The following is a 6,572-nucleotide window of genomic DNA, read 5'->3' as shown; positions in this document are numbered from 1 at the left end:
CATACATTTCTTATAGATCTTTCCATTGATAGAGCAAAGTTTATACATAATTAGAAATACCAAGCGAAATTAACATATAACATAAATATTTGGCCTAGTTGGCGCATAATGTGGGCGTTCCATACCCTGCGTCGTTTCAGCATGCCTAGTAGTAGTTCCTAGTACAGTAGTACCCTATATATAGGGCAAAGAATACAGTATATATCAGAAGAATGAGCAATCCGCTGTTTTCGTGCAACAGTAATGTTTTCCATGCAGTAGGGCACTGCATACGTCAGGATTTATAGAGTTCTGCAGTGTGACGTCACAATGATAGATGGCGCTGCGTGGTTGCTAGCGCAAACAAAAATGCGTTCAACATTACAGTACTATGTTGATAAATAGATCTGTATTTCTATCAACTTATGTATCTTAGCTTGATTTTTTAAAACTTAAACTGTAGTTGAAGAATTCAATAAACATGCTATGACGCGCGATGCATTGTTTATTTGTTTGTCCAAATATTCAAGAAGAGGGTTCAATCAATTACGCGGAAATTCTTTTTTTTCTCATTCAAATCAGATAATTATTGGATAAATGCGACGTGAAAATTGTTGCAATGTGATTGGGCATCTGGTTGTTTGGTAATAACTGATCATGCGCACTTTTATTGGTTGAAAAATTAACCGATATTTGTTTTGGCTGGAAGAAACAATCGCATTGAGCTGCACGCATGCCATGCAGGCGCTGCCGCTAAAACTAAATAATCCGGGATTCCCCCTTTTATGTAAATGGTGACGTTTTTTCTATATAAAATAAAAGCTATACATTTTAAAGTAAAACTGGTGTATGTATGGCTACGTATCAGTCGGCAAATGAGATTGTTTTCTAATGTATTGAAAAGCGGGCAATCCTGTCGGCGAAAGCATCTAACAGTTGGAATGTATAAGGCTTAATTTAGGCTAGTGTTTTACCGTAATCATTCACAACAAGTAGCTGATAAATACCAAGTATTTATAAGAGACATTAGTTTTAATGTTTTGATGTGTCCACTACATTCAATATCATATGCATATTATACTTTTCTTATTTCTGCATATATTATTATCATACATACCCCACACAAGGCTTGTTACAACCGCTAATGTAGAAAACGCCAGCTAATGTCGAAAAAACCGTTAATGTAGAGCAATCTTCTGCTTATGTAGTAAAACCTCCAGCTTATGTAGTAAATAAAAATCAACACCAGCTAATGTAGAAACAGTCAACAGCTTATGTACTATGCAGGATTGATAACAGTATATTCTTCAATTGTAATAATGCAATGATGTTGTGACATCTTCATTTTTGTGTGGTCATTTCTGTGACTTGTACAATATAACTCATCACAGTCACGACAGAAAAAACTTGCTTCTGTACTACAAAGGCTACAATTTGGAGCGGTCTTCCGTTCCAATGTGGTAACATAGTCCAATAAAGCCATTGATGAACATATTGTTCTGTAGCTTTTCAAGCCCTCCTTCTGGAATCTGGCAGACATCACGACATGTTGGGCAGCTAGTGTCTCTTATAAATACTTGGTATTTATCAGCTACTTGTTGTGAATGATTACGGTAAGACACTAGCCTAAATTAAGCCTTATACATTCCAACTGTTAGATGCTTTCACCGACAGGATTGCGAGCTTTTCAATACATTAGAAAACAATCTCATTTGCCAACTGATACGTAGCCATACATACACACACCAGTTTTACTTTAAAATGTATAGCTTTTATTTTATATGGAAAAAAACGTCACCATTTACATAAAAGGCGCCTAAAAAAAGCAATATCCTAATGTAGACTAGTTCTACTAGTACTAGAAGGCCTACTAGCTAGCCTAGTAGGCCTAGGCCTAGCTAGGCCTACTAGCCTAGTTTGAAAGACCAACAGACAGATGTTATGAACGAGCAATAACAAAATATACAAATCGTTTTACCAAAGAAGTTTACTTTGAAATCAAATTCCTGGTAGGAGTGGTGGTGGTTCCTCTCAATAATATGAAGGGGTGGTAAAGGGTCCAAGGATCAGAATGTAGAGTGTTAAAAAACTGTTCGTCATTGTTCTGGAAATTCCCAGGTTACATACTATGGTAAGCCAAGTTGGCCAAAACTCTATTTATACGAAACGTATTAGTTAGGCCTATATAATTATTTTCATCTTTTACTAATACACTCTGACAAATGCTAATTTATATTCTGAAATAATGAACCTTTCATTAAAGATTAAAGCAGTTTGTTGAGGTTGGTTTCCATCAGGTATGCACCCATATTGCACCCGCAATTGCTTGAGCTCACCATGTGCCCAACGATTTCAAATTAGGTGCCGAAGTAAAGTAGCACCAACATGTACATGGATAGAATATAAATAAAATCCCCTCAATATTATTATGTACATATTTTGGGCAATCTCTGAAACAATGCAAATGATGTGTCTTTAAAAAAAATAATGTATTGATATAGGCCTAATCAAATCGAAAATCCATCTATTTGTTCCCTTGTTACTGTATATACTATTGATAAAAGAAAAGTAAGACTTCATCTAGTAAGAATTCTAGCAGAATTACTCATTTTTATTTATCCATATACATGTAAAATACAGCAAAAATTAAAAAAGCTATAAGTAAAGGGAACAGTAGATCCCAATAAATTGCTGATATAATATGAGGTAAATTAATATATTTTGCTCTTAAATAATAAAAACATAAGTACTTATACCATTCCTTTACAAAGAGCATCCTTGTCTTATTTTTTCCTAAATGGAATTTCATATTATTATCTTATATTAAAGATGTATTGTCCCTTGAAACACAAAAAAATGAAGGTCAAAATATTCTAAATGTAAAATGGCCATATCAAAGTAATATTAAAGTTATTCACTTTAAGTCGAAAATTCGAGCCAAAAACAACAAGTTTACGTAATTAACAGGTAAATTAGTTTAATTACATTTCATCTGGAAAATCGTCACGAGCGAAAGTAAACAAAGATTTCAAACCATGAGTACGCATTATGCATATGCTAAATTAGGATTGTTTACAACTCGTCACGGTTAAGAAGGTATTTTCACCCAGATCATGAGGAAGTTTTATGATTATGCATACAGAGTAGCCAAACAAGTGCGTTTCATTATGGGATATGTTTTGATTGAAAACTTTGACTGGAAGTCAAAGTTATTTTTTTAACAAAAAAAAGTCTGTATTTCAGTTAAATTTTTTTTTTTCGAAAAAGTTTTGGTGATAGTTAATAACTATTATGATACTTTAAAATGACCCACCTTTCTTTCGAAATATTTTATTTTTTATTTTTTTGGAATTAGTCAAAGGGGCAATACATCTTTAATATAGATTTTTTTTTTGATTTTTTTTAAAACCATATTTTTAATGAGGGTGGTGATCCATCCAGCTATTGCTGATCATTAGGGACCATCGGAGGTTCACAAGACAAACATATACACAAGATGCTCTACATAAACAAAGTCTTATTACAAGTCTTTGGGAGTGGAGTAATTTGGTCCTTAGAAAAAATCCTGACATGTGACGGGATTTGAACCTAGGACCCTTGGAGTGGTAGACAAGCATCATAACCACCAACCCACAACTCCATTCCAAAAGATACAAATGTGTGTAATCTATGATACAAATGTGTGTAATCTATGATACACTGTTCACGTCTATAACCATTGTAATTGTCCACGTTTGTTTTCTTTTATTTATTTAACCTTTTTAGTATGGTATTCGTTTTTCTCCCTTGATAAATGTTCAAAACTTCACAGGATACACTCATGCAAAATCATAAATATTCAAAAGAGTTAGTTGCTAGGCAACATTTTTAGTAGTAAATTAATTTTTAATAAAAACAAGGCCAACAGCCATAAGCCGCGTGCTAAAACGCATAGTGATACTGGACCGACAGACCGACCGACCGACATAGTAAACTATAGAGTCGCGTCCACGCGACTAAAAACAGATAGTACAGTAACACATTATGTTTAAAATATGAAAACATTTATCATGAAGGATTGCCATACTCTACTTTGATTGCAACATTGAGTGTGGTAGGAAAGGTGTTTTGGTGAATGAGCCTATTATGAAGGAGTGTATGATGAGCAACTTACTTTAAGTGATTGGACTCTTTTGACATTTTTCAAAGACTGATTTAAATTCGGAAGCAATATCCGAAGTTTTGAAGCTTGCAGTTCCATTTCAGATGCATATAGCGTTCTAAGGGATCGGTCAGACCCTGCATTCGGTTTTAACTCCATCTCTGATGTGATGATTATGGTTGCCACATATTTTCAATACTTGATCTCTGCGCATTAAAATACGACATCGATTCAAGCCATTGTCTTTTAAGATCTTAATCTCTCCAACGCCAATCTTTCCACTGGAACTCGTCACACGATTCCAACGGAAAAGCTTCGTTGACAGTACAACTTTTGCTCCTCTTCTTCACCATGAGTCTTTACCTCAACCTCTTGCAAGGTGACAACTGGTTTAAACTGCAGATCATCCCGTTCTTCTTCTGTATAAAATCATTGATCAGAACTCTTTGAACTTGATCCAGAATTCTTTTCAGGACTGAATGTTGAGCTACGCTTATATAATTATCGTCATTCATTGTTTTTCTGACTGCTGATATTAATTTAGGTAAGTGTTATGTACACAAACCGGGCTAACATGAGATGGAATTAGGCTTATACAACCACATTGAATATGTAAGGAAAAGGAATGACCAGGGAAGAGTGAAATTTCACTCTTCCTTGGAATAACAAACAATACCTGTAGTATTATCTTTTGCTTTCCTCCTGTTTCTTCCTACTTTTCTATTTGTTTTTTCACCTGAGTTTCTTTCGGTTTTTCTTCCTCTTCTGCATCTTCTTCATCATCGTCGTCATCTTCACCATTATCGTTGTCATCTTCATCCTCATAGTCTTCATAATCATCGTCAACTTCATATACTTCGTCATGTTCAACTTCTTCCCTTTTGTGGTCTTCTGTTGCCTCTTCATTTTCGATCTCCTTCATTTCATCTTTATTTATCTCCTATGTCTCTTTTACTTCTTCTGCTGGCTCAGACTTCTTACTAAATTTTTCTCTTTGACAGCTTCCTTTGCATTTTCAAATGCTGCTTTGAATTTAGTAGCAGTCTCAGCAGTCTTGAATCGAACTGCCAGCAATTCTCTGTTTCTTCATCTTCCTCTCCAGTTGTAAGCTCCACCAGATCAAGTTGAACAACTGCTCAAAATGCATAATACCAAGTGACTTTGTTGGAGATGCTGGTGGTACATTTGCTGCTTCCTGAGGATCCATTTTGAATTGAAAGGTGAATGATTTTGGTATCTTGAAAGATAACCCAGGTTTTTATAGCTGTAGTCAGCAATATCTGAGACATGGGCAAGTGATAGCAAAGAAAATGTCTTTAGTTTAAATGGCTATGAATCATACTTTACATCGAGGGAAGACAAATCTGGGGGTGGGATAGCATTGTTTATAAAAGCTCAATTAAACACAAAACAATACAAAATGTATCATTTAGAAAGAAAAATTGCTGCGAATGTGTTTCTGTTGAAATTGTCAATGATACAAAAAGAAATATAATCGTCAGTTGTATTTACCGAGCACCTGGTAGTGATTTGGATTTGAACATTTTTCATGAAAAGAGAGATAAACAATTATACATATGTGGTGATTATAATATTGATCTTTTGAAATATGAAAGTAACAAGTACACAAGTCTTTTTGTGGATATATTATTAGTAATGGCACCTTCCCTCTTATAACAAAACCAACAAGGGTAACTGAGACTAGTGCTTCGCTTATTATAGACAACATATTTACGCCAGAGATTGAAGTCTCCATGAAAAGTGGTATTTTGATAAATGATATAAGTGATCAACTTGTTTTTTCTCTTGTTGACTATAATGTGGAAACTATACAAGAACCCAATTTTATTTTTAAAAGAGTAATTAATGACGAGAATATAAAAAAATTTAATCTGACCTAAGAAATACAAATTGGCAAATATTGGAAAATGTAAATGACCCGGATTTGGCATATAATCAATTCATAAATGTTTTTACTGATTTGTATAATAAAAATTTGCCATTGAAAAAAATTAATATATCTAAAAAAAGAGAAAATAAACCATGGTTTACTACGGGACTTAAAAATACCAAAGTTTAGCTTCAGCAAATAAATACAAAACATATAAAAACAAACAAGAATTCTTAGAAATGCAGAAAAACATACTACAGTAAAATCTTGAAAGAGAAAGAAAAGAACATCAAGGGTACTTAGAAGATATTAAATGATTTCGCAAACAGAAAGAATACCACAAATAATTTACCAAGAGAATTTAAACAGGGAAATGAAATTGTGTCTCATCCCAAAAATATTGCAAATGGTTTTTCAAATGTTGGACCTAATTTAGCTAAGCAAATTCCACATATTGATGATACAAGTTTTAGATCATATATGAATGAAAGTGTACAACAATCATTATTTTTAGACAATGTTTCATGTGAGGAAGTTTTAAGGGAAGTTCTAAATTTTAAA

Source organism: Antedon mediterranea, chromosome 5 (genome assembly GCF_964355755.1).
Source record: "Antedon mediterranea chromosome 5, ecAntMedi1.1, whole genome shotgun sequence".
Classification (NCBI taxonomy): Eukaryota; Metazoa; Echinodermata; class Crinoidea; order Comatulida; family Antedonidae; genus Antedon; species Antedon mediterranea.
The sequence above is the reverse complement of the archived record's forward strand: the minus strand, read 5'-3'. Positions refer to the sequence as shown.